Consider the following 10656-nt stretch of genomic DNA (forward strand, 5'->3'; position numbering starts at 1 on the left):
AATTATAAATAAAACACAGATAAAATCAACAAACTTAAAACAAACAAACATACATGACTAAATTATACATTGGGGAAGGCTTGCTGAAATAAACACAGTTTTCAGCCAGTGTCTGAAACAAAGTAGCAAGGGCACATCCTTAATATCACTAGGCAGGGAGTACCAACGCATAGGTGCTGCCACAGTAAAAGATCAGCTCCTTGCAAATGGGTAATGAACATTATATGGCACTTTCAAAGTGCAAGTTCCGCATCTCGAAGTGGTTGAAGAGGCATGTTTGTGACAACACTGGCTCCGCCTCTGAGCTGCTCAGCCCCTCCACCTCATGGGCTCAAAGGAGCTGACCTTTGGCAAGCAAGAGAGAACAAACTGCAGCTGTAACTAGTGCTGAAATAGCGATCTGCATAGCATTAAATCAAAGCCCACAATGCTTGCACAGGTGTAGGAGAATCTGCAATTGCTCAGGGTGAAACAGGCCAGATTATTCAATTGCACCAGCAGCCCATCAGTCAACACAACAGGAGAGCTGCCAAATGGCAGCTTCAGTAAACTGCTGAGCCAATCTGTAGCATCTCAACACGCTATTCGAAAGACAAATGTCTCCATTTGGCATCACTTCTAAACACCTCTGATTTTCTTTTTCAGTTCAAGGAGACCAGTATGTCACTCCAAAGGTGGATTTGCAGCATGCTGCTGACAACGGTCACAATTGGCTTTTATTCACTCGTGAAACTTTATTGGAAAGGAAATTTGCGGCTGGTTCAGTTGCGCTACAATCTTTCCAAGTTGCAGATAACACTATTGATTTATAATGCAATCAAAGTGAGAGTCGACAGCAACACAATGAGCATGTTGTCCTTGCTGGGCTTTATTTTCAAGGGGAGGGGAGAAAATGCTTTATATCCGTGGTTACCTACACTTAAGAAGGCAGGATCATGAAATGAGCCTTGCAATGAACAATGGGATTGAGGGGGGAGAGAGAGACACATACAGGCTGAGTCTGAAACTGCAAAGTCACCTCATTCAGAGAAAGAAGCTGTGGTCTTCTAGATTTGCCATCTCTGATGATTGGCTACGCTGGCCGGGGTTGATGGAACTGGCCCCTCAGACTGGTGTTTTGATGCAGGTGTATTCGGCAACAAGTTCTTGACACAATAACAGTGCATTAGTGGTGGATTTATTCTGATTTCATTTGTTCTGTGATGCTGCCTCTATGCCACCACATCATTGTTATCTGGAGGGGCTATAGTGCAATGAAAGTGGGATAAAAATAAGCCAGAACGTGTTGCGGTAAAAAACATTATGAGATTTTATCATGAAGTTACAGGATATGCACTGACTGGAAATGAAGCAGTGTGACCATGTCAGAACTTTTGCAAGTAGGATCAATACTTGTGACTGCATCATGAGCACAGATCATCATGAATGCGCCCTAAAAGGGATGTCTGGAGTGGGCCCTTGGAGTCCACAAACATCTGGAGGGCCACAGGTTCCCTAGTGGTTGAAACATTAGATCCCTCCAAGGGCACTGAAAGATCCTGAGAAGAAGACTGTTAGCCTTCCACATCTTTGGAATCCGTTATTTGGATTGTGAAGCTCAACTTTCATAGAAGCAAGGGGTGGGGGAAAATCAAACAGTCCTCCTTGCAATATCTGAAATCCTTTGCTATCAAGCTGTACCAGAAATGTTTATGCTTGAGTGCAGTGGTGAAGGCTCTCCACTGAAGTTGGTGGGACAGGGCAGCAACAAGCAGGTGAAACTAGGGGTAGGCAGAGCTGGAGGTCACAATAGGCAGAGCATGTTTGCCCCCCCCTAATTTATGTGGTGATGGTAAGAGAAAAGAAGTTGAGGCAAAAAAGTAAATCAATGCCAAAATTCATATTAGGGCAACACTTTTATTAGGTCAATCCACGTCACAAAATAGCGTGCAAGCTTTTGAGTTTTCCAGAACGCTTCATCAAGATAGATGGTAAACAAAGCAAGGAGTTCTGGAGAACTCCAAAGCTTGCACACTTTTCTTATGAGCCAACACAGCTGCCTTTACTCTTTTGTGTAACTTGAAACAAACTCAAAGTAGCACACACGAAGTTCTAGGCAGTCTCCCATCCAGGCACTGACCAGACCCCAAAACACTGACCTTTGGCAAGCTTGCTGCATTAGGTACCTTCAGACCAAGTCCATCATTGCAAAGCCTCTTGCCTCCACAGAACAGAACAGACCCTCAAGAAACGCTTGGGAATGCATCCAATACTCGTTCTGAATGAAAGCTCCGCTGCTTTGTCTAGTCTGGTCTTTCCCGTCTTAAAGCTCTCCCAAAGCACGATAACTATGTCCTTACTCCCCCGGCCATTGCAACATTAGATTTCTGGAAGAGAAATAACTATGTATTTCAGATGAAAACTCCCACCTTGAACATATTTGCCCAATGTGAGTCCTAAGTAAGAGTGCTTAGGCTTGCAGCCTTATTTTAACTTCCAGGTCTTGATTCAGTTATAATTTGTAGAAGTGCCAGCACAGGAGATTTTGCAAATGGCACCCCCAGCTCCCCAAGTCAAAGTGCCTAGGAATGTAGGAAGCTGCCTTATACCATTGGCCCATCAAGCTCAGTATTTTCTGCGCTGACTGGCAGAGCTCTCCAGGGGTTTCAGGCACGACTCTTTACCAGCTCTACCTGGAGATGACAGGGAGTGAACCTGGGACCTTATTCACACATAAGAACCTAAGAAGAGCCTTGCTGGATCAGGCCAGTGGCCCATCTAGTCCACCATCCTGTTCTCACAGTGGCCAGCCAGATGCCCATGGGAAGCCTGCAAGCAAACCTGAGTGCAAGAGCACTCTCCCCTCCTGTGGTTTCCAGCAGGGCTGTGGAGTCTGAGTCGTGGAGTCGGAAGCAATTTTGGGTGGAGTCGGTGTCGGTAGAAATGTACCGACTCTGACTTCAAAATAAATTTTGATTGACAAATTTTTTAAAATATAAATTCAAAATGTCAAAGAAGCTTCCCATGAAGTCAGCTGTAGTTGAGCATTTCACTATAACTCAAGACGGAAAACATTTTGTGTGTCAGTGTATGACACAGGACCCAGATGAAGACAAATGCTGCGATGCCAAGATCAGTGCATATTCAGGCAGAGATAAAAATGCTCCTATGAGAGCTTCCAATTTAAAAAGACATTTACAGCCCTTTCCAGGGCTGTGGAGTTGGAAGCAATTTTGGGTGGAGTTGGAGAGTAGAAAAATAGAGGAGTCGGAGTCGAAGGTTTGGTGTACCGACTCCACAGCCCTGGTTTCCAGTGACTGGTATTCAGAGGCTCACTGCCTCCAGCAATGGAGGTACAACACAGTCATCAGTGTTAGTAGCCACTGATATCCTCTATGAATTTGTCTAAACCCATTTTAAAGCCATCTAAGTTGCAAAGTAAAGCAAATGTTCTAGCACTGGGCTGGCTAGCTAAGTTACGTTGGCACCTGAAGCAGAAAATCCTACCAGTGCTTCTCCCCTTCTCCAGCAGTAAAAATAGGGGGGGGAAAATACATGAGCGTTTGCTGCCTTTTCACGACACCCAGAAGCTGCCGCCTCACTTTGCCTAATGGCAAGGTCAGCCCTACATATGTGAACAAAGTTCCTCTCCAGTAACCTAGGGATGGATGAGATTTTCGATTCAGTTTGCATTTCAAGCAGAATGTATCAAATCTGCACTTTCTGAAACAATATGAGAACTGAAACACGGCCATGCTTAGAAATTTGCATTTATTAGAATTTTGTGATGCAGTTCTCCAATTACACAATATTAACAAAAACATATTAGAGGAAAGTGTGTATAAAATAAATATATGAGTAAAAATAACGTGCAAAAATGCATTATACAATGAGAAACGGCTTGAAAAAATGTGAACCTTTGTCACAACTGCCTGCAAAAATGTGTTTTTTAGGAGAAATTCACACTAAATGGAGAATTTTCATGAGGATATTTTTTTTAAAAAATTGCAGATTGCTGCAGAAATGTAGAGAACTGGATTTAAGGTTGGAAAGATGAGAACCTGAGAGAACTGAAATTGAAATATCTTTCCATCCCTATAGTAACTACAGGAAGCCATAAGAGTCAAACAATGAAGTGGGACCACTGGGGTGGGACATTATGATTTAGGGGCTGTTGCTGGGCACACAATTTAATTTTGGAGATGGATTTGTTTTGCTATTATCTGGATGATGTTCCTGTATTTTTATTGTTAGACAAGAGACAGGGGTGGCTTGATAGATGGTTTTCCTGTTTCTTTGCTAAAGGGTTAACCGGTGTTCCTAACACATATCCAGTGTGATTGATGAGTATTTTGTGATTTTGCTATTTTAAATTCTTTGATGGTATTTACTGTACTTTCATTGTAAATTTCTTTAGTGCTAATATACTGTTTGCCACTTTGGAGGCCTCTGGGCCAAAAAGCGGTATATATTTATATATAATAGGCTAATAAGAACATCTCAAATTAATATCTCATATACAATCTCATGTATAAGCAACATCTCATACAATAAAATTAAACAATCCACGGATAATTCATAATCTTGTGTTATTGTTTATTTAAATACAAGATTACAAATTATCCATCGATTAATCATATTGTATGAAATGTTGCTTGTACATGAGATTGTATATGAGATTTTAATATGAGATGTTCTCATTAGCCTATTGTTTATATGACATTTAAATTTTGTTATGCCTTGTTGTCGTGAATTCTCTTATGTAAACTTGTTTGTTGTTTATTTTCTCAACAAAATTTGTATACCGCTCACTTGATAAAAAAAAGCACCTCCAAGAACTTTACAAATGACAATCTAAAATATTCATTAAAAATGCCAATAAAAACGAACATTAAAAACAAGGCTACCCCTGTTCTATGGAACAGTATTCCTATTCAGATAAGACACTCCAAACTGAGTGAATGGGCAGAAAAATGGCAAATGCAATTCAATATAAACAAGTGTAAAATTATGCATATTGGAGCAAAAAATCATAATTTCACATATACGCTCATGGGGTCTGAACTGGCGGTGACCGACCAGGAGAGAGACCTCGGGGTTGTAGTGGACAGCACGATGAAAATGTCGACCCAGTGTGCGGCAGCTGTGAAAAAGGCAAATTCCATGCTAGCGATAATTAGGAAAGGTATTGAAAATAAAACAGCCGATATCATAATGCCATTGTATAAATCTATGGTGCGGCCGCATTTGGAATACTGTGTACAGTTCTGGTCGCCTCATCTCAAAAAGGATATTATAGAGTTGGAAAAGGTTCAGAAGAGGGCAACCAGAATGATCAAGGGGATGGAGCGACTCCCTTACGAGGAAAGGTTGCAGCATTTGGGGCTTTTTAGTTTAGAGAAAAGGCGGGTCAGAGGAGACATGATAGAAGTGTATAAAATTATGCATGGCATTGAGAAAGTGGATAGAGAAAAGTTCTTCTCCCTCTCTCATAATGCTAGAACTCGTGGACATTCAAAGAAGCTGAATGTTGGAAGATTCAGGACAGACACAAGGAAGTACTTCTTTACTCAGCGCATAGTTAAACTATGGAATTTGCTCCCACAAGATGCAGTAATGGCCACCAGCTTGGACGGCTTTAAAAGAAGATTAGACAAATTCATGGAGGACAGGGCTATCAATGGCTACTAGCCATGATGGCTGTGCTCTGCCACCCTAGTCAGAGGCAGCATGCTTCTGAAAACCAGTTGCGGGAAGCCTCAGGAGGGGAGAGTGTTCTTGCACTCGGGTCCTGCTTGCGGGCTTCCCCCAGGCCCCTGGTTGGCCACTGTGAGAACAGGATGCTGGACTAGATGGGCCACTGGCCTGATCCAGCAGGCTCTTCTTATGTTCTTATGTTCTTATGACAGGTGCTCACTATCTGTACTTTCCAGAAACAATTAAATATATTTTTGTTTCAGCAAATGTTTCCAGCTAGATGAAAAGGTTTTTTAGCTAAGGTGATAATATTAAATTATTATGTGTACTTGGGAGGATATTTAGTGTGATCATTTGTAGTGATGCACATTTTTAATATTTTTGTTTACTACATAAACCCATAAAGTAACATAATACCAATAACATAATAACATATCAATATAACAATAACATAACAATAACACAATAACATAACAATAATAATAGTAGCCAGTTTTATTTTGAAAAATTCCAAAATCCCTTTGTTATGATCAGCCAAAATGCCACAAAACAGTAAGCATCAAGAAGAACGTTAAGCAACGTGTGTGGGGGGGGGAGCAGGAGGAGAAAATAGGCTTGCTTGATATTCAAACCAAAATGTCTGCACTGGTCAACATATCATTTAGGGACATGGCTACAGGGTAACAGGTATGGGGCTCACCCTCCCTCCCTTAGTGCCATGCCTGTTATTCAAATTGTTCCCCCCCCACCGCTTTTAAACTTGAAAAAACGCAAGGCAGGAAAGTGTATTCACTACTCTTCTGCCTCCGGTCTCTGATTTGGCCCCGAGAACTAGGGTAGAAACACACACAATCATCTGCTTGTTCCATCTCTTTTTCAGAAAACAGGGGCACACGACGCTAGTCAAACCCTGACCCTTTTTACTGTAAAACCTGGTGGGAGCAGCTTGAGCATGCTGTGTTTTTTTTAAAAAAAATTCAGCTTCAAAGAAATTTCAAAACTGATCGACAGATCAATCCATTCCCCCTCCAGGTGTGGCTGATGGAAATGCTTTGCAGAAGACAACTAGAGGATTTACAGCCCTAGTCCAATCCCAGCTCCCCCCAGGGACTGCACCTCCATGATGGAAGAACATGAGGACAAAAGAAGAGCCCTGCTAGATCAGAACAAAGGCCAGTCCAACTCAGCATCTTGTTCTCACAATGGCCAAATAGATGCCCAAATGGGAAACCCAAAAGCAGGACATGAGGGCAACAGCACTCTCTCCCTTTGTGATTCTGGAACTCAGAGTAGAGAACGGTGAGAAATTTGATTCAATTCGCATCTGAAGCCAAATCTATGAAATGTGAATTTTCCAAAACAATGAGAATTGAAACACAGCCATCCTTTGAAATGTGCACTTATCAGAACTTTCCAATGCAGTTCGCTGACCAATGTTTACAAACATGCATGTGCTGCGGAAACATGTCCATAAAAACACATGAGTGAAAATAGCATACAAAAATGCGTTATATGATGAGAAACGGCTTGCAAAACTGCATATATTAGTCTAAACTGCCCACAAAAATGTGTTTATTAGGAGAAATCAGTACTAAAATGCTGGAGAATTTTCATGAGGATTTTTTGTTAAAAAAATTGCAAACTGCTGCAGAAATGTGGAGAACTGGATTTAAGATTGGAAAAATGAGAAACAGAGAACCAACACTGACAAAACTCTCCATTCCTAATTCAGAGGCACACTGAAGCTTCCTACCTGGGGTTTAGCTTGGGAGGAGATTTTCATCACAACCGGGACTGGAGGGGATAGCATTAAACATTCCTCCCTGTGGTTCACAATCTTGCTCCTAATCACATCCCATCCCATGGCTATTCTTTAATTTTTTTTAAAAAAACTGACCAGTCCATTGCAATCAGGCAAGCAATGTCACATGCGCTAGTTTGATCCTTGCACATTTGCAAACATATGTCTGCTACATTCAAAAGCAGAGTCAGATGGTTTGGGGCCTATATGTAAAGCACACCAGATAGTCTTCCCTTCAGACAAAGCTGTAAGGTGCAACAATTGCACACACAAGACATCTCCCCATGCTGACTGCGCATCTGTCTGAACCCAGGAAATGTCTGAGTCCCCCGAGTCAGAGACATGTGAGGCATGCAAAGCAATCAAAGAAAGAAAGAAAGGTCACCAGTCAGGCATTGCCAAAAATTGAAAATGGAAATGGACTGCCTTCAAGTCGATCCCGACTTATGGCGACCCTATGAAAGGGGTTTTCATGGTCAGCAGTATTCAGAGGGGGTTTCCCATTGCCTCCCTCTGAGGCTAGTCCCCCCCAGCTGGCTAGGGCCTGCTCAGCTTGCCACAGCTGCACAAGCCAGCCCCTTCCTTGTCTGCAACTGTCAGCTGGGGGGCAACTGGGCTCCTTGGGACTATGCAGCTTGCCCACAGCTGCACAGGTGGCAGGGCACATCACCCGAGCCACTCACTGTGGGGGTGATCTTTACCTGGCCCTCGACACCCAGGAGACACGAGCGGGGATTTGAACTCACAGACTCTGGACCCCCAGCCAGGCTCTCCTCCCCACTGTGCTATACCAGCTTTGCCAAAAATTAGGCATTGCCAAAAAAAGGGAAATGCCTCACCCCCCCAAAAAAGGGCAAAAGAGGACAACAATTTGCATAAAAAACTAAAGACATATTTCTAACTAAGAACCTGTGCCTGTGTTTTCTTTTTCCCCTCCTCCTTCCCAATCCCTTTTCCTTGGGTTGTGTATATTTCAGAGTGTAAGCTTGGGAGCAGGGAGGGTCTTATTACTGATATGCGTAAATTGCTCTGGGAGCCTTTTGCTTTTTGGCTGAAGAGTGGGATAAAAATGCTTGAAATGAATAAATAAATAACATGGTAATATACTAATTTTAAATTGAAATATACTAGATCTCGGCGTAGTTGGGAAGACTATGTCCAGGTGATCCTGGGTACCTCTGTTTCTGTCTGCTGTGCAGGTGCTCACAGTTGATGGGCAACTTCAAGTCCCCTGCCTCCTCTCTTTTCTTTGGGTTTTTCTTCTGGGGTGGTTCCAAATGGGTGGTTATTGTGGGAAGGATGCTCCTCATGCATGCAATTTTTTTTTGAAGCATCTACTTAACACCGTTGGCATGAAAATACCAAGACATATTCCACCAACCCCATTAAATCCAAATATACTCTTTCTGTGAAAAATCCAGTGAAGAAACAACTTAAACACCTGTTGGGGAAGGGCCCTATCTCAGTGGCAGAGCGGCCGCTTGGCATGCAGAAGGTCCCCGGTTCAATGCCTGGCGTCTCCAGGTAGGGCCTGGAAAGACCTACTGCCTCAACCACTGAGAGCCACTGCCAGCCAGTGGAGACAATACTGAGCTAGATTGACCATTGCTCTGACTCCGCACATGGCGGAGCCTGCTTGCGATATCTAGACAACTCTTTACAATATGCCTGCTTCTCAAAAATCAGACTTTTCACTATAAGGGAAGTGATGGGAAAATACACTGGGAAGAGTTAGGGCCACAATTTCTTGAGGAAGCGTCCTCTAACTTCCCTGCAAAGAAATCCAAGTGAAAGCTCGAAGAAACAGCCCTGCAAACTGTATGCAAACAAATCGGAATGAATGCTCAGCCAACAGGTCTTCTGGGACCAGCCTAGGACGCCTCTGCCTGGAAGCCCCCTTGAGCTTTGCCTGCTTCCGGGCTGTCGCTGCTTTCGGCTTGGATCCAATCTCACCTGTGCAAAAACCCAGGTTTTCTAATTCGAGTGGATTTGGAGCTCTTGCGCAACGAACCCACCCCCCTCAGTATTGTTGCCAGAAGGAAAGTGACGGGGAAATGCACGGATAAAGGCGTCTGGGGTGTGCGCGCGCGGAAGCACGTTTGCTTGGATCCCCCGCAAAGAAATCAGGATCAACAAAAGGATCGTCTGGAAGCCACTTAGTCCGGAACCTCCCTCGGGCTTCAACCCGGATTCGGAGCAGTCTGCCGTTCAGACAAAGGGCTGCCCTCTGCAAAGTAGGGCAGATGACCAAGAAAGAAAGAGGCAGGCAGGCGGCGGCGGTGGCACCCCAGTTGGCTACGCCAGCTGGCCACAAACTTGCCTGGCAAGTTCCGGGGACGGCTGCTTGCCCATGCCAGGCTGAGCTGAGGGCTCCCCTTCGCAGCTCCCTTACCTGACTGCTGCCGCCGGCCAGACCTCACCGTGGCCAGGCAGGCAGTCTGGTCGGTTGACTGAAGCGGAGGCAGCGCTCTCCCTGCGGGCCAGGCGCTGCAGAGCCCCCAGCGCTTCCCGTCGGTGGCCAGCCTCCTTCCGCGTCGTCGCTCGCCCTCCAGGCGGTTCTTGCTCTCGCGGCTTCTTCCAGCAGACCAAACCGAGTGCCGCCCGGCTGCACAGGCGTCAAAACCCGGCCTGGATCCTAGCAGCCCCCCCCCTTCCCGAGCTCTGTGTGTGTGTCGGTCCCAAGGAGCGAGCAACAGGCGGAAAAACCTGGACTGGACGACACCGCGGACACTCCCGCCAGGGAGGGCTGGAGTTGTTGCGACCGACCTGTGCAACAGTCGGGGCAAGAAAAAAAACCCGGAGAAGTGGTCCTGCCTGCACAGGACGAACGGGAGGTCGAGGGCCAGAGAGGTGCGAGGGGATGGCGCCCGCTTTCCCTGTTGGGATGGATTTCTTCTTGTGAGATTTAGATCGCACTGGGTGGCATTCAATGCTAGTCCTACTCAGAGAGCGGACCCGTTGAAGTCAATGGGCATGACTAACTTTGGTTCATTCATTTCCGTGGGTCTACTCTGAGCAGGACTTAGTTGAATAGAGCCCATACATTTCTTTTAGCCCAGTATTATCTATTTGGGCAGCAACTCTTCAAAGTCTCTGGGGAAAGACAGGGTGTTCATTCATTTCAGTAGGTCTACTTTGAGTAGGACTCAGTTGCCTACAATGCTTTTCGTTTCCTGAGT

General features: G+C 44.7%; 1 protein-coding gene across 2 annotated transcripts in view; it reads right to left on the minus strand.

Annotated features, from left to right (window-relative positions):
- Positions 1-10221, minus strand: part of LOC133371321 (synaptotagmin-like protein 2) — a 92490-nt gene extending 82269 nt beyond the window's left edge. Inside the window, exons 1-2 of one of the 2 annotated variants that reach the window (XM_061598616.1) lie at positions 9870-10221; positions 2139-2366 (exon numbers count right to left, since the gene is read on the minus strand). The gene's annotated coding sequence lies outside the window, so the exon portion shown is untranslated. The remainder of the gene's footprint in view (positions 1-2138; positions 2367-9869) is intronic. The other variant, XM_061598615.1, reaches the window with a different exon arrangement.
- Positions 10222-10656: the final 435 nt, after the last annotated feature.

The sequence above is a fragment of the Rhineura floridana genome, chromosome 16, assembly GCF_030035675.1.
Source record: "Rhineura floridana isolate rRhiFlo1 chromosome 16, rRhiFlo1.hap2, whole genome shotgun sequence".
Lineage (NCBI taxonomy): Eukaryota > Metazoa > Chordata > Lepidosauria > Squamata > Rhineuridae > Rhineura > Rhineura floridana.